The sequence below is a fragment of the Heloderma suspectum genome, chromosome 2 (genome assembly GCF_057233095.1).
Source record: "Heloderma suspectum isolate Gila_16-S chromosome 2, 16-S_ref, whole genome shotgun sequence".
NCBI classification, from domain to species: Eukaryota; Metazoa; Chordata; class Lepidosauria; order Squamata; family Helodermatidae; genus Heloderma; species Heloderma suspectum.
In genome coordinates this window covers 107,667,351-107,692,634 of record NC_139459.1, presented here as the reverse complement: position 1 = coordinate 107,692,634, position 25,284 = coordinate 107,667,351, and the positions used below count along the sequence as shown (strand labels likewise).

Below are 25,284 nucleotides of genomic sequence, written 5' to 3'. Positions count from 1 at the left end.
CACCTCCAAACCCTCTCCAACTTGCCCCTTCGGGGGTTCGCATGGCACTTTGGTGATTTGTTCTTCCTTTCTTTTTCTTGTTGCGTGTGGAGGAGTGGGAGGAGAGAGGAGCCGGTTTTCTATTTGTAGCTAAAGAATGGACTAAATTAAGAGGGGCCAAAGGGGGGGGGCAAGAGAAGAAGAGAGAGAAAGGGGAGGAGGGAGCCAGAGGAGAGAGGAGGAGGGGGAAGCGCAGAGAGCGCCCGGGAGCAGCAGCAGCAGCAAGAAGAAGAAGAAGAAAGAGCGGAGAGGAGGAGGAGGAGGAGGAGAAGCGGCAGCGGCAAAAAAAGAAAACGGAAACCCGGCTTCCAGGGGAGTTCAGCCGGCTGCTTTCCCTCTGGATGCCGCCGACCCTTCGGACGCTCTCCTCAGAGGCCGTCTGCCACTTTCCCGCTTCGGACTGTCTGTGAGGGGAAACGGCTCGCGCAAGCGGCGACCCCCGGGGGCTCGGCTTGGAGCCGCGGCTCGGCTTTGGATTAAATCGGCCGCCCGAGAGGCGAGCGACAGCAGCAGGAGGCGAAAAGAGAGGTGGCCGCGGCAGCAGCAGCGGCATCTGTAAGAGGCGGCGGCGGCGGCAACGGCGGCAGCAGCAGCAGCAGCAGCAGCAAGAAGCAAACGAAGCGCCCGTGGTAGTGACGGGCTGGACTAGGTTGGCGGCGGGGGCAGCGCTACTGCCGCTGCCGGGACTGAGGGGGAGCCAGCATGACCAGGTAATTCTCTTGCTGTTGCCTCTGCTGGCCCGTTTCTTCCAGCTAGTCCCTGCTCGCGCCCTCCGCGGCTGCATGTATGTGCGAGACGGTCGTGTGCATTTCTCAGCTGCTCTCCTCCTCCACCGCCACAGTAGCCCTGGGGTCTAATCTCCAGACGGGAGAAAGAACTGACAGTAAGGCAAATTTGGGAAGCTTGGGGAGGAGGAGGGGTTGGCCGGTGTGCCTTGTCTGGTGTCGAGAGCAGGGCCAGTATGTACTGCCTGCGTACAGGAGAGGGAGAAGAGGAGAGGAGGGCACGAAATGCCGAAGGGAGGGCTGTTGTTAATGGCCGAGGTAGTGTGTGTCCTGAGTGATTATTATTACACTGGGAAGAAAAGAACCGAAATCTAAGGCAAGAGTAGCTGCCATACTGACTGTGCTGGGATTGGAGAAGTGTGTGTGTGTGTGTGTAGGGAGCAGGATCCTGGGATCTCCAGGCAAGGTTCCCCCTTTCTCATACAGCCTGGAAGAAATTCATTTGTTAAAAGGTGTGTGCGCGTAATTCATCATCATTACTATCTTTAAAGGCCAAGGCAAGGACTTCTGCTAGCGAGATTGTAGGATTTACAGGAGTCCTCGCGTGTTTTGCTGGCAAACTTATTTGATCAGTGTTCTCATGTAGTGTTACTCCTTTCATCCATCCTGCTTTGATTTCTAAGTTGCTTCCTAACACCTGTTAAGGTTTTTATTTTGCCCTTTCACCCTCTTCCCCACCTCCCTAGAGACTAGCTGCCCCGTGTCACAACCTCTGCACAAGCTTTTCCCCACTCTTTTGTTCTGCTGGGTTTAGTTCTCTTTCTCTACAGATTACTTTGGAAGAGTGTGGTGTATTCATTCACGGTTTTGTATATTTTACAACCCCTTGGGAAGTGCATTTATCATCAACTTTCTCAGTACATACATAAAACTTAGATTTACGTTTTTGATGTGGTTTGAGGAGGGTGTTCATCTGAGCAGAGTGCAGCACCAATATTTTTATCTTCCTTCAGTTTCAGTGTGAGGCAGTGCATTATTTCAGTTGAGTTCCTGGAATAGATACTGATTTAGTTTGGGAATTCTTTGACTTTCCATGGCTTGAGTGTTTTTTGTTGGTGTTTGTGATTTTTTGGACTGTGGAAATAACGTAGAAAGTTATGGTGTTCCATGATGATGGAGACCTTTTTGTTTATTGCTTTCATCCCACCATCTGCATAATGGCTAATGTTAGTTTTTTTTAACAAGGGCTTCCTCCACCTAAACCATAGAATTATGTTGCAAAAATTAAAATGGACAGAAAGTGGTTGTTTGTTTTTTGATGTCTGATATAGGGCTTGGGATGTTTATTGCTTTCCATTTCTTATGTAAATGCAGCTTAAGAGATGTGGCATTCAGAGTTTTTGCTTGAATGGCTTCAACACTACAACAGGGTAACTTAAAACAGAAATACAACAAGGGTCTCTTCCTCTGAAAATAACCAATTATATGTAGTTGCTTTTAAGGGAAGCTACTGGTTGTTCTATCATAGTTACCTTAAATTAAGTCTCATGAGATCTACTGTACTGCTGTTGTATTTTCCAAATAAGAAATTGATAGTCTGGTCAGTGCCATACATCCAGCTGTCAAATTGCTGTAACATCAGATATGTTCTCTACAAGGTATGTTTAAGAACTAGGTTCTATTGTTTTTACAAAGAGAAGGGTAATATATTTAATTGGATATGCTTCCCAAAAGCAGTACTGTCACTTGTGAAGATATGGTAGAGTATATTTAGGTACTTTCAGTTCAGTATGATATATGGTTTGTCTACATTCTCCATAAACATTCAGAGCTTCAGCTGAGAAGAAGACTTCTATTTTTAAAATGTCACTAAGAAATTCATTGTGGTTTGTGTGTGCTTTGCCAGGAATGGCACTTTCAAAGGAAGATCTGTTTTGGGGATTCTAGAATTCAAGCAATTGTGTTTCAAAATTACCTTTTTATTTGTTCATTACTATTTTAATGAATATTAAACAGTGGCATGAGTTAAACATTCTATTGTAGCTATTATTTGACTCAGATATTAGTTGTGTCCAGACTGTGATGGGTGTGTGTATAGATATATTATTTCATGTGTATGCTTTTCTGTGTAGGCTTTGACAATCATACTCTGAGTTTGTATTTAGAACCACAGTGTACTCTCCAATGTTTTTTAAAAGCTACCTGTAATTTCCACACTGGACTGGTGTTGGTACTAGAACTTCACAAGCTAAAAAGTAGGGATCAACCCTTTGTCTGCTACTGTGACTACTAAACCACTAGGGGCCTGTATTAACTGTTCTTACACAGCAAATACCATTGTACAGAATACTGTCATGCTTTTGCTAGAAGGACTTTTTTGTGCTGATACTCAGTACCATAAAGGCTTACCTAAGATTTATTATGAATAAGTTAGGCTAATGTTGTTGCAATGAAGAGTAATTTTCATGCTATTTCCCATTGGGAAATGTTACATGGGGCTTGAGGGCTAGCCTTGTTACCTTTATACTTGAGGGATGATGCTGTTTGAAAGGTGATCATCTTGAGCAAATTGAGCTCTGAATATATTTCTTCTTTAGTCATATGCCTAACACTACCGGGCATTTTTTTTTCTTCTTTTTTTTAAGAACTAGAGTGCGGGAGGTAAGCTGTAAGATTCATGACTAGATTAGAACTGGCACTGTTCACCTAATACCTATGTAGGGTTAAAAAATAAGGATTACCTAAAGAAGAGATGGATGTCAGTTGATCCTATATTTAAACTACCATTGTAACTGCAAAGATTCCAAACTTATGCATAGTGTCTAGTCAGCACTTGTAGGATCTGGGCTGAAGATGTACTATACATTTTTGAACAATTACGCAAAAATGGACTGACCATGGCATTCCTGATAGACATTAGGCAATAGGGTCAAGTATTCCTTTGTTGATCTTCAGTTTTTCATATTGACAAGGAAGACCATTTGTTTGGGAAACAGCTGAAAGATTTGCATATTGAATTCCCTTCAAAATCAACATGATTTATCAAGCTAACAGACAGTCCTATTTTTGAAAGGATTTACTACAGATAAATCAGAAGACTGTAGGTTGACACAATAAAAGTACAACACTAGTGTACTGTGAGTGTATGGATTATTTTAGGAATATGGTTGCAAACTATTAGGTGCAATATGGGAGATCAGTTGCCTTGGGAATTTTGGTTTTGTATCAAATGACTATTGCTAGAAGCAGGTATCGATAAAAAAATATCTAAAAACAATGGTACATTGTGTGTGTCTGTATTTGTCATGTCTATTGTGACTTAATATGTTTCCTTAAGTCCATATTTGTATGTAAATACACTGATATCTATTAATCTGGAGTGCATCTTTCCAAACACAAAATGCAAACAGTAATATATTTGCAGTTAGAAGAACTTTGAGGATTAATTCTGCAAAGACGTTCATAGTAAGTGGTCTAATTATTAGGCTTTACTTGTGTATAAAGACTTTACAAGTTTTTGTTATTATTTGCTAAGATGAGGGAGACAAGTTTATAGATGTTGATTTAAGGACAGTCAAAATACCAGCATACTATGTTGTACCCCATTACTGTCTTATTAATACTGCTGATGGCAAAACGTAACATGCCTTACAACTGGAAGTAGACTCAAAATTTCATACAGGTTGTGTTAATTTATTTGGGATAGGTTTACACGAGGCTGCTTATGGGTGTGTAGAGGAGACAACCTAGAGGAGAATCAGTGCTTAAAATATTCCTTCATGTACTATCAGTGTTTTGCCAAGTGGGAACATAGGACAAGGAATTATTTTTCTCTGTGACCTACTGCACTTAGAGCTCCTGTACAACATATCTACTGAGGAAATCTGATGATGTAGAAGAAGGTTGCTTGAGAGTGCTTTGCCTGTACATTGCTTCCAACAAGCCTCACTTGTTGTTTAAGCTGTACTGCATTTATACTCTGTCTACCCACAGCACAGATTTAGTGGAAGATATATATATTGATCAAAACTACATTGTCTGTCCAATAGTGTCATTTAGCTCTGACTGAACATTGGTATCTCTTATTAAATTACCAATCATGCACATCACAACTGCTTTTGAAGAAATGCAGGATGTTTGTAAATTCCATTCAAAAGAACATGCTAAAAAGCCATATCCATACACAAATATAGTAATGAGAAATGTTAGTACTCCATTTTTTTTAAAGCAGCTTTTTGTTTTTCCTAATTGCTTGGTATGTATAAAAAAAATCACACATGTAAATTGATCCCTGGTATATTCAGAATTATAGAATTAGAAGAGCCATCATGGGCCATTTGGCGCAACCCCTGCCCTGAGGCAGGCTATTTTATACTTAATGTATCCCTAACAGATGCCTGCTCAGCCTTTCTTTGGAAACCTCCAAGAAAAAGACTCCAGAACTTCCCCAGGCAGCTTATAAAATTGTCTCTATATGTAAACGTTCCATATATAGTCAGAAAAATACATGTGCATGCCATGTCTTGCATGCCATAGCATAAATATATATATATATAAACATCTAAGATGATTCAATAAAAATAGTATGTAAGTAGAGTCAAATGGATATAGCAGTTAATATATGAAGAATTAATATTAGAGTAATGCCTACGTTTTACAGATATACCCTCTTAAGATATCGCATGTTTGTTCATATATTTGCAAAATATAATAATACTCTGAGTAGTGTATTTGTCTTATCACTTCACTAAAATGATGAGACTTTTAATTCTTCCATTAAGGCATTTATTTTTGATTGAAAGATGGCCAAATTTATTCTTGTGTTGCACTTCTCCCTGGTTAAGCATAGCGAGGTTGTTTGATATTGCCAATTAATATTTAAATTCTGTAGTATTGGGAGAAGCAGATGATATTGCTTTGTACAATGAAAGCACAGATCTTTTAAATAGCAGCTAAGCAAACTCTCATCTCACATGGTTAAAGTTGCTTGGTACAGATTTTCCCCATAAATAATATATTAAATATATTGTATGAAATAGAGCAAGAAAATGTGGTAATCCCCAGGTTGTATCCTTTAATGCTCTGGGAAGCATGTTTCAAAGTTCAGTAAGTGGTGTGTATAACATGATTTTGTAGTTGTCCAAACCTACTAACTTCTCACGCTAGCAAATGCTAATTGTCATGATAGTGAAATTTCAAAGATAAGCAAGGAACTAATCCCTGCACTTGTGGAAGGATTTTCACATTTCCACTGGAGATTGGATACTGTCTGGTTTCCCTTTATTATTAACAATTACGCTTGGATCAGTTATTCCTTCTTCGATTTTTGATAAATATTTGGACTTTATCCTCTTTATCTGAAGACAATCTTGAGTGGGTTTGCAAAATTTGGAGAAATTATGCACAGTCTAGTTAAATCAATAGGACTTCAAGGCATTTAACAGTGCACTTTATAACCCAATCTTATAATGGTTACTCTGAAATAAGTCCTATGGAAAAGGGTAATTTCATGTTTTGAATTAGCAGCAAGTTAGAATTTTTTCCTTACCAGATTCAAAATATAAATATTAATTTAAAAAAGAAAACCATACACATCAAAACAAGAGCAGAAATTAAAATGGAAGTTTCCTAGTTTCATTTTTTAATTGTTTGAATGGTAGTATAGCTTAGAAATCTGCTTAACTGTTGTCCAGTGCAGCTGTCCTTCCCTGAAAGATTAGGTTTCAGGAGCAATGATGGATGTTGAATGCCTGTAGCCAGTTGTGGGGTTTGTTCTGAGGTCAGTGGTACTGATGGAAGATAGGAATTTACAGCCTTCTGTCTCAATGCCAACTCAACCAGTAGCATTTCTCAGAGGGAAAAAAATTAGCCTAGACACATGCAATTGTGAGCTAATATTCTAGTCTAGCTCAGAAAGCCATTTATTTCACAAGCCAAGAGAGAAGGCATATTGTGGATATTAAGACCATTAAGACTGAAATACTTCCCCCCCTCTTCCAGATAAATGAATGAATATCATTAAGCTTCATATAGTTTTTATGGGTGTAATTTTAACAGTAGTTTTGAATTTTAGATGTTTGTGACTTTATTCAGCTTGGTTGTTTATAAAAATATGTCTGGATTGTTGATATTTTTAATTCCATGGTAAAAATGGCGCTGTACAGAACAACATAATACATTTATTATAATTATCTGAAAAGGAGTATTTTTAAAAGTCATTGTCCAAATGTGGAGCATTTTGTAGTTGATTTTAAAAAGACAAATACATATTAAATGTTTTAGAATGGATGCGTATTTTAGTTTTCCTGAAAAGTTGGTATAAATGTGGAAAGGATCATATCTGTGTTTGGTAATTGGGGCAAAACTTTATATTTTGATAGAGTTTGGATTAACCCTTTAAAGATGAGTCTTTTTTTCGGCAGATGATAGGAGTGGTACAATGCAAACATCTCTGCATTAAAGAGAAGTCTCAGCAAACCACCTGACAAGTTGTTTGTTAGTGTCCCCTAAGGTAAGAAATCAGAAGCATTCTCATAAAGGCAGCATCTTCAGAAGCCTGGGTCATCAAAAGTATTGAATGGTGCCAAGTAAGATATATGTTCTACTACACTAACAACAGCTTGCCAAAAAGGTGGTGTGTTCTTTTAAAAAAATATTGTGGAAAATATTGTGGATAAAGAGTTAAACCATAGTGCAGGGTTCACCCGTCACAACAACCCATGATTCAACAACAACCCACGATTCAATGACGATGCATCTTTAACCCATTCTCAGCTAATGCTCTGGATTGTCGTTATGTGTAAATCAGATCAATATCTTGTACATCTTTACTCATGTGCTACAGTAGTGTCACCTTGATCTTGCCACAATTCTAGTCTGACCTTTCTGTGATTTCTGGCTGTTCTATAAAGTGCGTCTTTTGTGTGATTTCTACTTTCTTTGTTAATCTCTAGTAGTCATTTTAAACCAATGGGTGTCTTCTCAGCTTTGGGGTAAAAATTACTCAAGGAAACGAGTGGCTAGAGTGCTGGACTGGGAGTCGGGAGATCCGGGTTCTAGTCCCCACTCGGCCATGGAAGCTCACTGGGTGACTTTGGGCCAGTCACATACTCTCAGCCCAACCTACCTCACAGGGTTGTTGTTGTGAGGATAAAATGGAGGAGGAGGAGGATTATGTACGCCACCTTGAGTTCCTTGGAGGAAAAAAGGCGGGATATAAATGTAATAAATAAATAATAAATAAATAAATAAAACATGAATATCTTTATAACACAATAAGGTAGGTGTACATTTTAAGCCAAAATGCTTCCATCAGGTGAGAAAGGAAAAATACCTGGGGAAAAAGAACTTCTCACCATTAAAATTAATTGCTAACAAGATCCTTTGTATGTTTTGGAGGCCAGCTCTACAGATGGTTACATGGGATAGGGTAGTGTTGAACATTTGGTGACAAAACCTCAAACATTTTGATCTGTCAGCTAGTTGCTAAGTTGGACTACTTTCTATCTCTTTAGTCCTTCTGGACTGTGACATCAAGGATCCTGAAGTACCTATCTATTTCTATATAATTGTCTTTATGAAGATACCTGAGGCAATGTACATGTTTTTAAAAGCCATAATACAAATCCAAAGAGCCAAAGACAAACCATAAAGCACCATAAAAACACTATAAAAATTTAATTAAAATCCAGTTAAAACTACCACAAGCTTTCTTGGGCACTGAGCCTAGCTGGGAATGTGGGTAGCTTAAAGTATCACATAAACAATTAGGGCTGGACTACAGTCTGTGGCTACTTACTTCTGCATCACTCAGGACTATCATATCCTTTCACTGGAGGACTTTAGCCCTGAAGCTCAGCTGAGCATGCAGTTGTTGTTTGGATGATGAATAACCTGGACAAAAGAGATGGTGAATGAAGAGCAGTCATATAGCATTTGAGCTGGTGTATCTTCACCATCAGTGAATTATAGGAAGAAGCAATGAGTAGGACTCACAACCTTAATTTTATTGGGATGCTTTCTATTTTCCTGCAATAGATATTACCACATCATAAATTTTTTTTAAAAGAAAGCAGATTAGCCCAAGAAGGATGTGTATCCTTGCGTGTTGTAACCAGCTTTTCTCCTTTCAGCCAAAGATGCAGTTTACTTTCGTATGCGCTAAAATAGTTATCAAGATGGCTTACTATGACCCACATGACCAACCTGCTCCCAGTGAGCTGACCCACTTTCCTTCATAATTGGTTGGTTAGCAATTGGCTTGTAGTGAATAACTTTGACTGTTTGCCATGTGCAAAGGTCACATGTTTTCAATCCAGAATCCACTATTTCCAATAGCCTGTGATTCTGGACTAATAATTTTTCATATGCCTATTATCTAGGGTTCATCTGAAATGGGAAAAGGGCAGATTTTTTCTCCCTAGCAGTAAGCAGCCCTTCTTTAAACGATCTAAGATAGCAAATACTATGTACAGCAGGAATGTACCCCATATCTCACATTCAGAAGGCACTGTTTCCCATACCTTGCATTCAGAAGGCACTATCTCCCATACCTCACGTTCAGAAGGCACTATCTCCCATACCTTGCATTCAGGCAGTGGCAGCAACTTATAATGAGCCTCTTTGCAGCCCTAACCTGCTGCTGTTTGGGCTCTTTCCTTTTCCTTTTTTTGTCTAAATGGATTTTCTTCCTAACAACAGTGATGTCATGTAGCCAAACAGATATCAGTATGGAATGATATCAATGAGATCCAAAACACATGTTACTTCTTTTTTACCCTAGAGTAAGTGCAGGACTCATGATCTGGATCAGAACAGTACTTTGGTGCAGGATAAGGAGCCTTTAATCTTCCCCACTGTGGTCTCAATCTGGACCGGAGGGGCCATGCTTGCAAATTACATTGCCAAACAATGATCTATTAAACCAAATGGATCACTATTTTGCAATATATTGCAGGTGCAGAGGACCCGGTCAGGTCTGCAGTGGGCGGGGAAAAGGGGTAAAGCCCCTCCTAGCCCCCACATTCAGGTCCCAATCTTCCAAAACAGCTGCTCATTGGGGCAGTGAAGAGCAGCAACTCAGCATGAAAAAAGATAAGCTTTTATTTTGGGGTGGAGTGGAGGTTGGGATTGGGAGGCTTTCCAAGAAAAATTCAGATTCATTGAAAACCCCCCCCCACATCCCTTTGCACCAAAAATATTCACAGACTTAACATTTGGTGTTGCCCTAAAATTCTTTTTGTGAGAGGGGGTTTCCTTCCTTTTGCGGACTCTTAGTCATCCTTCTAGGGCTCTTTTGCCAGAAACAAAAGTCAAATTGAGTAACATCCAAGAACATTTGTTAGAAAAGCAATTTTTTTCTCAACTGTTAATTTAATAGGGAACCCCCCCCCATGAAATTATTTCTTTTACCTGATTACATTATGCTCTTGTGAATGACAAACTATGTTCTTTGTGGAGATAAATTTGTTGTGTCTTTATTGCATGCAGATCTTAACAAGTAGTCCAGGAGAGGATTTCCAGGAGAGGTCTCTGGCACTCCTAGTGCTCCTAGTGAGAGCTTAATGTTAATCTGACTTCTGAATAGATGCATGTTTTTCTTCCATGAATGAAAGAGTTTTTTTAAAAAGTTGCAGTGGAAATGTTAGGTTGTTCAGTCGTTAAGACGTGTCCAACTCTTCGTGACCCCATTGACCACAGCACGCCAGGCCTTCCTGTCCTGCGCTCTCTCCCGGAGCGTGCTCAAGTTCATATTCATTGCATCGGTGATGCTATCTAGCCATCTCATCCTCTGCCGTCCCCTTCTCCTTTTGCCTTCAGTCTTTCCCAGCATCAGGGTCTTTTCCAGAGAGTTTTCTCTTCGCATTAGGTGGTCAAAATATTTGAGCTTCAGCTTCAGTATCTGCCCTTCCAATGAGCAGTCAGGGTTGATTTCCTTTAGGATGGACTGATTGGACCTCCTTGCAGTCCAGGGGACTCGTAAGAGTCTTCTCCAGCACCACAGTTCGAAAGCATCAGTTCTTCGGTGCTCAGCCTTCCTTAGCTGAGCTGAGGTTGATGGGTTCTATGAAGACCTACAACACCTTCTAGAACTAACACCAAAAAAAGATGTCCTTTTCATCATAGGGGATTGGAATGCTAAAGTGGGAAGTCAAGAAATAACCGGGATAACAGGCAAGCATGGCCTTGGTGCACAAAATGAAGCAGGACAAAGGCTAATAGAGTTTTGCCAAGAGAACACGCTGATCATAGCAAACACTCTTTTCCAACAGCGCAAGAGGCGACTCTACATATGGACATCACCACATGGTCAATATCGAAATGTTAGGTACTGACTGGTATTTTCACTTTGTTTACTTGGACGCAGATGAGAGAGACAATTTCAGAGTGTAAATGTTTAGTCGATTTCTTTAATGAACTACATATCCTAATTGGCTAGGATCCAACTGTGCCCCAGCGCTAGTGCTAATGACATTGCACTAGTGTAAATCCATGCTTGTGTAATGCAACTCGCACTTGCTAGGGCAATGGGGAAAAGCAGCAATTTGCCACTGAAATTCAGTGCCGGCACCACAGTTCAGCAGGAAATAACTTTTTCCCAATGCCCTAGCAAGGACAAGTTATGTTGTGCAAGCAGTTTATGCTAGTGCAGTGTTATTAGCAATGTTGTTTATAACAGATCCAAACCATTGTTTCAATACACGTATGATAGATAGCTACGTTGGCTCATTAGGAAAAAAAACATTTCCAAAATCCAACTAATATTAATACCTGTACTATGACCAACCAAAATGTCATGAAGTCAAGATCAAAGGTCACAGCTTTGTGAAACTTTGGTCCTAGTAAAGGTAGTACTATTTGTGTTAATTATTTAATGTTTTTTACAAGACTGCAAAACAGCAGACAGACTTAGTGGGCCTATTTCTACTTTAAAAAAAAAACTTTATAAATAAGGTGACCTGGTCTGCAAAGATTTTCATTTTATTTTAAAAGGGCTTTATGACCTCCAGTATCAGAAGCAGCATGTTTCTTTAAACCAGTTGCTGGGGAACATGAGTGGAAGGGTGCTGTTGCACTCATATCCTGCTTTTGGATTTCCCATAGGCATCTGTTTTGCCAGATTAGGAACAGAATGCTGGACTAGATAGGCCTTTGGTCTGATCCAGCATTACTCTTATGTTCTTATGACTATATATAAGCTAAACTATTGTTTTTCCCTTATTTCTTTGAGGCTGTATTTTGCTTTACTTTTACCAGGAATGTCAAGTATGCCCTCTTTCATTTTTAATTTTTCTGGAGGTCATTTGCCAGGTGTCAGAAATATTCACAGTGATCTCTAACACCTTTAATTGAAAGGACAAGGCTGCTGAATCTCTTACAAAGGCTTTCCTTGTCTTCAAAATGTTAATTAATGATTGACATAAAAAGCTGTGAAAGGAATCAGCCGTTTTAGATGTACAGTAGTTTCTTCTGTATCATTTTAGCAATCTGTTTATATTGAGCCTTATCTCCTGGCAGAGATCAGCAAGAAAGAAAGAAAGAAAGAAAGAAAGAAAGGAGATGTGGGCACTAAAAGTTGTCTTTGTAGTCCATGAGTAGAGGGGAGAAAGATGGAGAGGATGGATTATTTTGTAAGTTTCAAGGCTAAATTTGTACAAGATTCATGTTTCAGACTTGAGGGTAGTTCTATACATTATGACAGCTGTGGGAAATACTGGTGTTGCAATATTGTTTGCTAGAGCAAATATGTAATGTGTGGATATCATATAATTGTGTACAGATAGCTGTTTAACTACCTGTGTGTATACATCTGGAAACCTGATTGGGCTATAGTTCCAGAGCAATATAAATATAAGTTTAATTATGCATTTTATATATGTGAATGATGTCCACACATTATATATTTGATGCAGGAAACCCAAGTATAACACCAGTGTTTCCCATGGCAAGTATAAAACTTTGAGCTGCTTTGGTTCATAAAATTTCACCACTTCCTTGGAATTTCATTTTTGTAAATTCCTTAAGACTGGGTTTAACAATGAGTAACAGAGTTACAATATCATGGGAGGGTGAATTTGACCACATTTGCCTGGCACGTAATGATACCACTTAGCATTAATATGGCGTTTTATGGTGTGCAAATCACTTCATACACACTGTCTTGTTGTAATCCTTCCATCAGTACTGTAAAATAGCTCACTATTATTACCCTGTATTTATTTTATTACATTTATTTAACATTCCTCTCTTCAGTCCAAGGACGTTTGGAATAGCATACAACTAATGAGTTGCATGATTTGAACCAAGGATTTCCCAATTCATAACTCAGTCCCTTACAATGAAATTCTATGCATGTCTATTCAGAAGTAAGTCCCACTGAGTTCAGTGGGGGTTACTCCCAGGTAAGTGGGTATAGGATTGTGCTGTTTTGCTAGACCGTCCTGGAATATAGTGTACCCATAAACCTACCAAAATCACATTGCTACAGACTTGCTTGGTGGTATGTTTGTGCAAATAAATAAGAATCTTTCTTTATACATTGTTATAAACATGGTTTAAATCACTGGATTTAAAATTTAAGAAGGAATTTCTTAGACAGAGTAGAATACTGTAGCTAAGCAGAAGTATATTTGGCCAGAGTGTGAAATGTCTATTATGTTTATGGAGAGACCATCCTACAGCCCGAAGTCGAGATGTTAGAGCGTTAAGAATTACCATCAGTTTTACCAGACAAAGCAGTCAGTATCAGCTTCATTTTTCATTATACAAACATTATTTGAAATACAGGGTGGCCCAAAAGTAGGTATACAGTATAGTTTATTTGCATTTTATTACATCGTTTATTACATTTACATTTGTTTAACACTGTTTAATCTCGTAAGTGCTCGAAATGTATACCATCAATGTTGCAACATTCCTCGAACCTGTCCAGAACACTTTGACACACAGTACGACACAAATTCTGGTCCGCATCAATGTCCATAAATGCTTCAGTTGAGATGTGATAGTCAAATGAGGATTTTCATCTGCCCAATACAAACAGTTATGCCTGTTCACATGGCCTGACAACTTGAAAGAAGCCTCATCTGACCAGATGATCTCATCAAGAAGGTCTGGTTCGTTAGAGATTTGGTTACGCATCATCTCACAGAATTGCAACCGACGGTCTAGGTGGTCCTCCAGAAGACCATGTAACAGTCTTGGACGGTATGGCTTCAATTTCAATTTACACATTAAGCGTTGCAAGGACATTGTAGGTATGGATAGCTGCTTAGACATACGTCATGTGGACTTTTTCGGACTGTTCACAAATGTCAGAGCAACTCTCATCTCATTTTCCTCTGTCAGAGACATCCTAGGACATCCAGATTTTGGTGCATTATCCACTGCACCTGTTGCTTCAAATATATCTCTAAGATGATAAATTGTCAGATGTGATGGTGGAGGAGCGTCAGATTCCTCTTGCCACGCTGTGCGCACCCGCTCGGCATTTTCAGTCTTCCAGTACTGCTTTAGAATCCACTTTCTTTGTTCTTGACTCAGGTTCGCTGCCATCATTCACAATATCAGTAAAAAAAATAACTAAACAACTAAACAACTGTATACCTACTTAAGGGCCTCACTCCCCTCACTCTCTACACTTAATTGATTTAACTGTCACTCCCTGTCAGTCACTCTTCCCAACTGTCATTCTGACTCCACCCACACATCTTCTACTCACACATTCTCTCCCCCTCCCATCAACATTCTAAACAACTATATACCTACTTTTGGGCCACCTGGTATGTAGTCCCCTTCTACTTGTATATATCTTATAAAAGGTAGTGTGCTTTTTTAAAAAAAGCTTTGTTATTTGAAGTTGTGACATAATACTTGACATTTTATTGCTGACACAGAAATACCATGCATTTTCTTACTTTTTAACAGTAAATTTAAATTAGACTTCATTCATATTATTTCTGGTTATGCTGCATAATCAGCTAGCACATTTGGGTAAATGTAAAATATTTTTGTTTAAGTAATAGATAATCTTGGTAGTCACTGTTATTTATTTAGCACAGATGGTGCTTGTTTACTTGAAATAATTGTTTGATTACATCATTAATCAAGTAGTCCAGTACAGTTCAATAAAAAAAGCCCTTTTAGATTTGCCATTATTTGTTTGAATATCGTGACTACCAAAAAGTGTCCCTTAAAGATACTTATCTGGAAAGAAATGAAATACTTATACTTCAGAAAATGTATTCAGAATCTGAATTACATGAGGTTGGATCCAAGATTGTCTTTCCACCAGTAGAAGAGATACTGTTGACAGAATGGGACTTCCCTGGCCTCTCTCCCCCCCCCCCCCCTGCAGCCCACCATGCACCCTCCAAAACTGCTCCGGAGGGTGATTGGGTTGCTATTCACAAGCCTGGTTACATATCCGCTTGTACTGTTACATCATTAAAGTGAGTGCCATCATAGTCAGTGATATGTTTCATATCAGTAGTGGCCGATGACAATCTCTTAGTGAATTAAGGCATTGTTATTCCAAATATTTGAAAGAAATATGGCATAATGGTGATAGCATTGGTTTGTGTCTCAGTTATTCTTCATGTACCACTTCTTAATGGTTGGTGATTTTAAAACATTTTGCCTCCAGGGAATCTTTTCCACATTGACCCATGTGGTAAGGAAAGCCTAAACACCTGTCATGGAACTCAGGCACATTCCAGAGCATCCTGTGCCATGGATTAGGCCACACACTTAGTTCATACAGGGTATTGACTATAGCAGTTAGACTTTGCTGTTGCCCCAGGCAGACTGGGAGTGTGCTCTGATGTGTGCCAAATGCTCCAGTACAGCTGTACATGGCATAGTGGCTTAGCTGTAATTCAGAGAACCTTTCCACCAGTATTGATATTCTCATTAAGAAGTCCTTGATAAGCTTCTGGGGAAACCCAGGGTTTCCCCAAGCACACTTTAAAACCATGGTTCAAGTGATTTCCAGTTACCTACAACAGCACAATCTCAGTTCACTTCATCTTTTTGTGCCTAGGTTTTTCATCTTCTGGAAAATAAATTACAGCATATTTCTGACAGTGCATGTCTGTGTATAAATTAGGATAAGAAACAGGAGCTTAGATATTGTGATGATAGTGAGAGGCTCATACATATTTTAACCTATTTTCATCAAGACAATCCTCTCTACTCTGGAGTTGTTCTTGGCTTTATCAGGACTATGTTGAGAATTGCTGACTTTTGTGTAATATGTTGCTTAGGTCAACTGAAAATACTGGATTTTTTTTTAAAAAAATTTTCACTAGAGTGTTGTAACCCTATCTGCTATTTCCATAACAGTTTTTGATTATATTGCGTTTTTCCCACACCTGTCATTGTTATGAACTCATCTCTGTGCATGCATCTGATGAATATGAAACGTGCAATGATTAGAAACCTGAAACTACTTTTTTGTATCAAGCAAATTCTGCTTGCATATGCATAACGAGCAGCAAAATACTTAGAAACAGCGTACTTCATTTCTCTAATGAATGATTAGTTTATGTCTATTTTTATAGTCACCAGTCCTATTTTTCTACTAAACCAACAGGGCATGGGTATCAAATTCAAATTGAAAGGTCAGTTCCTTACTCCACAGCTACGCAAGAGCAGCACTCCCACTTTTTCCTCTGAAAATTGTAATTCTACTTCCATTTGACAAATATCAGTTCTCCTGATAATTTTCTAGATGTGGGAGTGCATTTGAACAAGCAGTTACCAATGTGCGTTCTGAAGTGGTACCATGTGGAGGACTTGTAACATATACCCACCTACACTCTTGTGACTTCCTTTCTTATAATAAAAGTTTAGATAGTAAAAATGTAACTGTTTATTCACTGTCCATTATAGGTCTCAGAAAACTAAGAACACTTTTCATGATTGCCTTTATTTATCATGATGTATGAATGGTTTTACTGGACACTACAGCTGTCAAAATAAACTTGTAAAGAAAAAAAAATAAAACAGGGCTATGTTGTTATCTACAAAGCAAGTTTTGCTAGATCACTGTATGTAAATTATTTTATTTGCATAACATTCCTTATAAGGCAAGAGGAGAACAATTACAGTTCAATTTATTTATAATTTCTGGTATATTTTAAAATGAACATTTCTGTTTAACCAGAAGAGTAACTAGAAGTCAAGTACCTTGACTAGGTACTGTGTTTGACCTTTTGGATCAGATGCCAGAATGGACTTGAAAAACAAATTTCAAAGTCAGGGATGGCAATTACAGGCTTTTGGATGTTCCACTTGAGCATTACCTAGCTAAAACTGTCCTGTAAGCACTTTCCTTTCAAATTCATAATTCTCTCCAATCTTTTGCATCATGTGAGTATTATGTTGCTTTCAGACTCTGCCTGCACAGAACATCCAACTGCTCTTTAAAATATCTTGTCAGTTAAAAACAACTCTGGGAATTTTGTGTAATTTTTTTAAAGGGAAATATTGCTGGTACACTCATTTATCCTTCCATCTAGCCATGTTTTGTTTTTCAGAACTTTTGTACCAAGTCTCCAAACTGTGTTTTGGAAATTGGGAGTATAAACAGCTCTGTGGTTTCTGAGGTACATCTTCAGAAAAGGAATTCCTTGGGGGAACATTAGGGATGGGTAGATGGTTAATATGCACCTCTCTAAACTGTGGCCATTGTGCTTAAAAACAAATTATTTTCTGTTGAACACATCTCAGTTTTATTTTGATTTGTATTCATTAAATGATGAATTGTGCTTTCTCGTTCTTTCTCTCTCTCTCTCACACACACACACACACACACACACGCGCGCGCGTGCGCGCACACACACAGAATACGGATCATGATAGAATAAAGCAGTGCAGGTCTAAGTAGATGTGTAGGTGGTCTTCTCTGGAGAATTATCCTGCTTCCAAGTGAAGGATTGAGGGGAAATCTTTACATTATAAGTCACTGAAGATCTTATGGGCTATCTTATGGGCTATCTCTTGCTGCCCTCAACTCCTGTGGTGCTTCTTGTTTAAACTAGATTTTTCCAATGTTACCATGATATATTGGGTGATATTGTAAACAAATAAACAAAAATAAAGTTCTTAAGATGGGAGTATTTGAATTGCTGTAACAGTTCAGTGTTACAAAACATAGCTTTCGCTAGGGCAAATGTTTAAGATTAACGTGCCACGCTCTGTTCAGATACCTAGTTTTCAAAGGTGCTAGACACAATTGCCCTATTTGGTCATTCTCACTTGGGATTAACAATAGCATGAAGGGGAAAGTGCTGTCACACCAACTGCCCTTGCCCAAACTGTTGCATTACAGTTGGCTCTGCCCCCCTTCCACACATTGGGGGGCATGTCTCTAGAGGGGAGCCTGCTCTACATGCATAGCCCCCCCAGATCTGGAACCTTGCATAATTAGAATTCTTCATGGGGGTTGGAACTGATAGGGATGTTTGAGTGGGCCAAGCAGGCAAGGGCCATGCTCCCTCTTACGCAGGTGTTAATTGTATGAGGGAGAATACCTGAATAGGGCTGTTGTCAGGAGGGAAAATTCTGCCACCATCTTAAGTGTGTCCCTCATTGAACTGCTTGGCTGTAGTTGCTTTTCTTGTTGTTTGCCTGGAAAAGGAAAGCTAAGCAGACATTTGGCTGCATGGGGCATATCAAGCAGCAGTTTCCTGCCAAAATTTTCTGTGAACAATAGAGTGACCCCATACTCTATTCACCTAATGAGGGACCTCCTGAGAGTATAAATATCCTATCTCCACTTGGTTCAAGTCTAATCAATATATCACTGTACACGTAGTGGTTGGCCCTAAAGAGAAAAGATATTGTACACGAAGTACTATATCCACTATAAAATCTGAGGAAAAGCCAATCACCTACCCCACAGTTTCTATTAATCAAACCAAGGACAATTGTCTATCTTCACCCAGCATTCATGTTCCAGAAGGGCTTATTCCCTGAACACCAAAAAGTAGATTGCAGACTAGTTTATACATGTCTCTCAAGCAAGCATGGTAAGAGGGCTGTCATGATACTCAGTCGAAATCTGCTATTTTCAGAAAGAAAGAAAGAAAGAAAGAAAGAAAGAAAGAAAGAAAGAAAAAATATTGTCCAATTTCAAAATTTAAGTACAGCAGTGTAGCTTAGTGTTTAAGAATGTGAGCTGGGAAGTTTTCACTTCAAATCTCATCACAACCACGAACTAGGGTTTTTAGGCAAGCCACTTACTTAGTTTGACACCCCTCCAGTCTATGTTATAGGGATAATAATATTAGCCAACCTTGCAGGGTTATTATAAGGATTACTGAGTTAATGTATGTGAAGTGCTCTGAATATTTGTAATGTTTGATAGAACTGCTAAGTATTATTGTTGTTATTCAAAACACCACATGAATAAAAGGATTCCATTATAAAACATGAACGAAGTATAAACAATATAATTCTATAATTGGCAAACATTCCTTTAAGGGATGGTTAACATGCTTTTTGATGTCAAAGCAAATTTCTTTTCTTTTTTTGTAACTGTTCTTTTATTACACAATTAACCTGAGACACCACAGAATTGCACATCATTCCAGTGATACAATTACAACAATGGAAAGGGTTACCAATGATCAGATTCAGTTTAATATTCCAATAACCATTTTAAAACATTTCCAATCCCACTCAAAATAGCTAAAAGCTATGAACCCCTGTTGCATTTCTCGGCTAAGATCAAACGTGTGGTAAAAGGGAAGTTCTCATCATAGTTAGTAAAACTGTGTACAATAATGTTAAGATTGTGTCCGTATTATTTACAACGTTATTTACAAAGTACTATCATTGTTTCTTTGATAACACAAGATGTAGGGCATAAAGCTTGCGGAAGAGTTATTTTGACAAGGTAACTTTTGGTTCCATGCTCTGATGAGGTTGTCATAAAGGCTTAGAATGATACAACATGAAGGTGGCTTCAGCAAAATGGCAAAGTCTCATTTTCATGAAAAGGATCTTTCTTAGTTCCAGTTTAAAATAGGAGTAAAATAAATGAGGGAAAAAAGGCTTAAAAGTAGCAGTAAAGTTTTTGAAATATAAAATGCCTAAAATGCTTGTTCTGTTTAGCTCCAGATTCTGAGTGAGAAAAGGGGACCATCCTCTTCATTCCCCTGCAACAACTTAATTGTTTATCAGAAGATTTTCTCAAGGTATATTTGCATTTAGACAAAGGCTTCCTGATTGCAGACAGTTATACAGAGTTTGCAAAAACCTAGTATTCCAAAGCAACTAAAATGGTTTTTAAGACATAGTACTCTTCAGATGTTTACAGTTACAGTTTATGACAGAACATTATATATTTTGAGGTCCATTATTGTTCCCCTAGATCCAACTTCTTGGAGGAAGTAAAGTCTGGCAAAGTCCAACCAGGCTGTCAGATGCTGCTTTTTGCAAGCAGTGTGTGTGTGCGTGTGTGTGTGTGTGTTTAAAAGATGGCCCACCACACTCAGATGAATTGCTGCTGGGAGTTGGTGCCACTCAACATTTTCAGCCCAGCCAAATATTAGTTGAATTATCTGACTGCTTCCATGGGAATACTCCATGTTGAGGGCTATAGAGCATCTGATCTGATCTGTATCATTGGCCAAAGTCCAAATGAAGTAATGAAGCTAGTGATGGGGCACATTACAAAATACCAGTCATTGCATTTCATGCCCATGCCAAGTTGGGCCTAGACCCCCTTGGAGCTTGGGTATGGCAAATTTCTCTATCTGCTTAACTGAACTCAAGTTCTGCACCTAGGAAAAAGAAACCAAATGCACAGTTACAAGATGGGGGATACATGGCTAAACAACACTACAAGTGAGAAAGAACTTGGAATTGTTGTAGATCACAAGCTGAATATGAGCCAACAATGTGATGTAGCTGCAAAAAAGGCAAATGCTCTTTTGGGCTGCATTCATAGAAGCATAGCTTCCAAATCCAGGAAGTACTAGTTCCCCTCTACTCAGCACTGGTTAGGCCTCATCTGGAGTACTGTGTCCAGTTCTGGGCACCGCACTTTAAGAAGGATGCAGACAAGCTGGAGAGGGTTCACAGGAAGGCAATGAAGATGATCAGGGGACTGGAAACAAAGCCCTATGAAGAGAGACTGAAAGAACTGGGCATGTTTAGCCTTGAGAAGAGAAGACTGAGGGGAGATAGGATAGCGCTCTTCAAGTACTTGAAAGGTTGTCACAGAGGTTGTCACATTCTCGATCATCCCAGAATGCAGGACATGGAATAATGGGCTCAAGTTACAGGAAGCCAGATTCCGGCTGAACATCAGGAAAAACTTCCTGACTATGAGAGCAATACGACAGTGGAACCAATTACCTAGGGAGGTAGTGGGCTCTCCCACACTGGAGGCATTCAAGATGAGGCTGGACAGCCATCTGTCAGGGATGCTCTGACTTAGATTCCTGCATTGAGCAGGGGGTTGGACTCAATGACCTTGTAGGCCCCTTCCAACCCTACTATTCTATGGTTCTATGAAAAAGGGAGGGAAGTCATAAATTCCTGTGTATATATGGCAGGTTCCATATGTCAAACGTGCGAAGTTTAAAGGTATAGCTAGTAACTGAGAATACATATAAATAGATAATTTGATCCATAAATAGGAAATGTTATGTCTGAGTCTGATAGGAATGGGTGGGGCAGAGTTTCAGTTGCATTTTCATCATTGCATTATATCCTTTTACACTTGTGTATTTTAAAAGAGCTGTTATGGCAGAGAAGGAGAAAGTAGAAAGTAGATAAATATTCAGATTATTTATATTCATACTTCACATGCTTTGGAGAGCTGTTCAAAAATTGTAGTATTCCTTGTTGCCTCTTAAAGTAATGCTTGTAATAGAAGCCTGATTGAAATCTGAGCTATGAAGCTCTGCCTGTTACTCCATGATTGTTTGAACCAAAAATATATCCACATTTCCTGGCATTTCAAAGTTTCTGGGGAAAGGCTTTCCCATGGGTGGATTACATCACCCATGAGATCTAGGCTCATAAATCTGGCAGATCTATACGTTAGCAATATCTTTGCAGTGTTGCTGTCCATCTATTTTATATATGGATTATTTGCAGCCACATGCTTTAGCAATTCTTGTTTATGTATTTCCATGATGTCAAATAGTAAATTGTCATACCTTTTTTTTATTTAGTTGTAAAACAAATATATCTTACATGAGTCTATCAGATATTTATAGTAAGGCAGGCTATAAATTTCATTTGGCTTACAAGCCATATTTTTACACTGCAGACACAGAAAGGCTTCAAACATACTGATTGTTCAGCCACTCAGGAACTGACTGCTCATTATTATTTTTGAATGCCTGACTCTATGCTTTCTCTTATGTTGTCTCCAGACACAATCTCTTACTGCACCGCATAAGGGATTTCTGGGGAGACAGGGCCAACTGAAAATGATGCTTGAAACAAAGAAGCCATCCTTCACAATCTATTTTAGTTCTTAAAATTCATTAACCATCTTTTGAGGTCTGTATTTTATTGCAGCAGTTGCTGGATGCATAACATCAACTTGTAGCAATGTTGACTATTGAGTGTTTTTGTACTGTGTGTGTGTGTGATAGGATGGTAACCTTGTTCAGCCAACATCCTACTTTAAGGAAGAGAAGTTGTAACAATTTCTGCCACTAATTCATGTTTAGCCTTGTGTATTGGCTTTGGGGCTAAGAAAATGTGCTGATCTAACTGGAGGCTACATGAAAATCCAACTGGATTGGGAATTAGATGGGTAATGATTATGTGCGCAAGCAGATGCTGAGCACGATTCCCCAGCTGAGCACTTGCTTCCCGAAGTGAATCCACCTGTTGGGGCTGAATGCACATAGCCCTTTAGAAAAAGGGAGAAATCTGCTGATAATTGTTCGGGTAAGAGGTGAGGCTGGATTCAGTTCCCCCTGCCATCTTCTCCATGCAAAACAGCTGTTTTGCAGGTTATCAGTTGTTTGTTGTTGCTGTTTTTTAAAAGGACTACTTTTGTGCTGCATTAGCTTCTCCATGTGCAGTGTTTGATTGAACCCTGTACATTAGTGCAATGTTCTTACTCAGTTTTTAATAATTTCATATACCAATGATTGTGCAATAATTTAATTCTTTTCCTTAGAAGTACCTTGGATATTGCTTTCCTTTTATGTTAATGATAGCCCAGTCATTTTCCGTTTGACCTTGCTAGTTGTTATTTTCAATATAACAGAAAAAGTTCTCTGAATTAAATGCTGTGTCCAGTGGAGGTTCACTACCAGAGGAAGCGGCCAGGGAATCAATTTTATATGAATCTCCAGCACCACCTTCTGCACTGTTCTGGAGTGTCCTCCAACCCTCCAGAACACCATGGGAGGTGATGCTGGGGCTGTAGGGGGAAGAGGGAATCAGTAGCCCCACTCACCCTGTTCCCTTCCTCCAGTACAAGACTACCTTTACTCATTGTAAGCCTTGGTCCAACCCAGTGTATTCAGATGTTCTGAGCTAAATGTTCTTTGTATTTTCATCTCTGAATAAAGGTGGAATATTACTGTTCTTTTCCAGAAACATTTCAGAAAAGGGCCTACCTAAGCCTCCACAACAGGCTGTTTGTTGAAATATGTGATAGAATATAAATCCAATGTTTTTTATCTTCTGTAGGACCCAATTCTAAATTAATGTTGTACACATAGCACTGTACACATAGTATCATATAAGCAATCTGCTGCTTTTGGTATATGTTGGAATGATATTTACAGAGAAGTATAATCTTGAAGAAGCATCTCTAGCTTGAAAGAATGAACTCACAGGGTTGAGTACTGGCTAAAAGAATAGGTTTAAGAGCATAGAGCCACTCAGTGTTGATTTACCCCATCTGATATGAACACCACTTAGAGATGTTATGATACCAGTGATATATTAGTAGTATGTATAAATACATACATACATACATACATGCATGCATGCATAAAATTCTTGCTTCGAACATTTTTGTCCAAAGTTGGCATCAGAGCCCTCCGGCATTTGGATTCTCAATGTGAGACATCAGTGCAACTGGTTGCTGGGGAACACTGTTCTAGCAGATATGCCATCCAGTCACATTTTATCTTGCAGCATTCCTTTGGATGTTTTGGATTACTTTGAATTGTATTTCCTCTGGTGGCTGAAGAGGCCAAACTGGGATTGGTAGGATCTTCTGTAGGTATCAGAATAATCTTCAGTAGGAGGCTCACAGTTTTTGCATTACTTCTGGCAGTTTAGGTTTCAGTTGGACATAAAGTAAAACCAACCAGTTATGTGGCAGCATTCTGAGAGATTCTGCAAGACCAGAACTATATCCTCTGAGGCATGGGAGTCTTGCCAGCTGGGGTATGGATGTGAAGAGTTCCCACAACACAGCTTACATAATTAATTGTGGTGTTCTTGTGACCAGTTTTGGAAATGACCATTATCGCTGTAATCAGGCTTGAAGTATTTTGAATAGCAATTATTTTACCTGTATGTGACATGTAAAATTGGCCCAGTGAGAGAAAAACTGTTCCAGTGAGTGAAATTCCTGATCTACTGTGTGCTTTTAAAGAAATCATGATGAAATTGCTTCCCAAACGTATAAATGGTGCAAAACAGATAAATTAGCATATTGCTATTAGCATTATTATTGCTATTATTATAACTGCTTACTCCTCCTGCTCCAGGATATTATACTAAACATTATGAAAATATATAAATTTGAAGTTGCAACTCTATGCAATTTCAGGCCTATTATTTTAAATGGATCCCTTTCAAGTTAATTTAGCCATGGTTTAATTGGGTTAGCTATGTGTTCAGCTCAGTGCTATATTTTGCATAAACTACAGTGAGTGGGTAACTGTCAAATGAAGCTGTTCATAATATATATATAAGTGTTTAATATAAACATTTATTTTGCATATAATTGTGTGGAATAAGCACGGCAGCTGCTTCTTCCTGTTCATGAGGTTCTGTTTTAGCTTTCACAACTTATAATGTATTACTACTCTGAGTATTGTCATTCATTTGTATGCCTTAAAATGTGACAAGACAGCTTGTGTGGGAAAACTGTTACAAGACAGAGGGCCGCATTCAATCTATATATTTAGATATGTGTAATTTGTTTCCATTCAGGGCTGGTGTCAGAGATCAGCGTGATCAGACTCTGGAACTCAGAAACGCCCATTGCCAACTTTGCCACTCGCACCAGGTTCCCTGCCTGGCATTGCTGCTAACTCCCACCCTCCATTAAGGCCCTCTACCCAATGCTGCTGCTGCTAATACCAATCACTCACTTCTCCTGCTTTCCACAAATGTGTTTCCCTGGAAGGTAGTGGCAGTGCTTTTGAATGGGAGTGGAGCCAGTTCCTAGCTCCGAATTGCGGTGGCTGTCTTAGATTGCCCAGAATGGGATATCTGATGTTGGGCAATTGTGGGCAAAATTTAAGATGGCGCTGTCTGGCTCAGCTCCCATTCAAAAGCACCACTGCCCACCAGT

General features: G+C 39.1%; 1 protein-coding gene across 1 annotated transcript in view; it reads left to right on the top strand.

Annotated features, from left to right (window-relative positions):
• Window positions 1-206: 206 nt before the first annotated feature.
• The window catches only part of PTPRD (protein tyrosine phosphatase receptor type D), a 592,319-nt gene continuing 567,241 nt past the window's right edge, over window positions 207-25,284 (top strand). The window contains exon 1 of the mRNA XM_084834479.1: window positions 207-749. The gene's annotated coding sequence lies outside the window, so the exon portion shown is untranslated. The remainder of the gene's footprint in view (window positions 750-25,284) is intronic.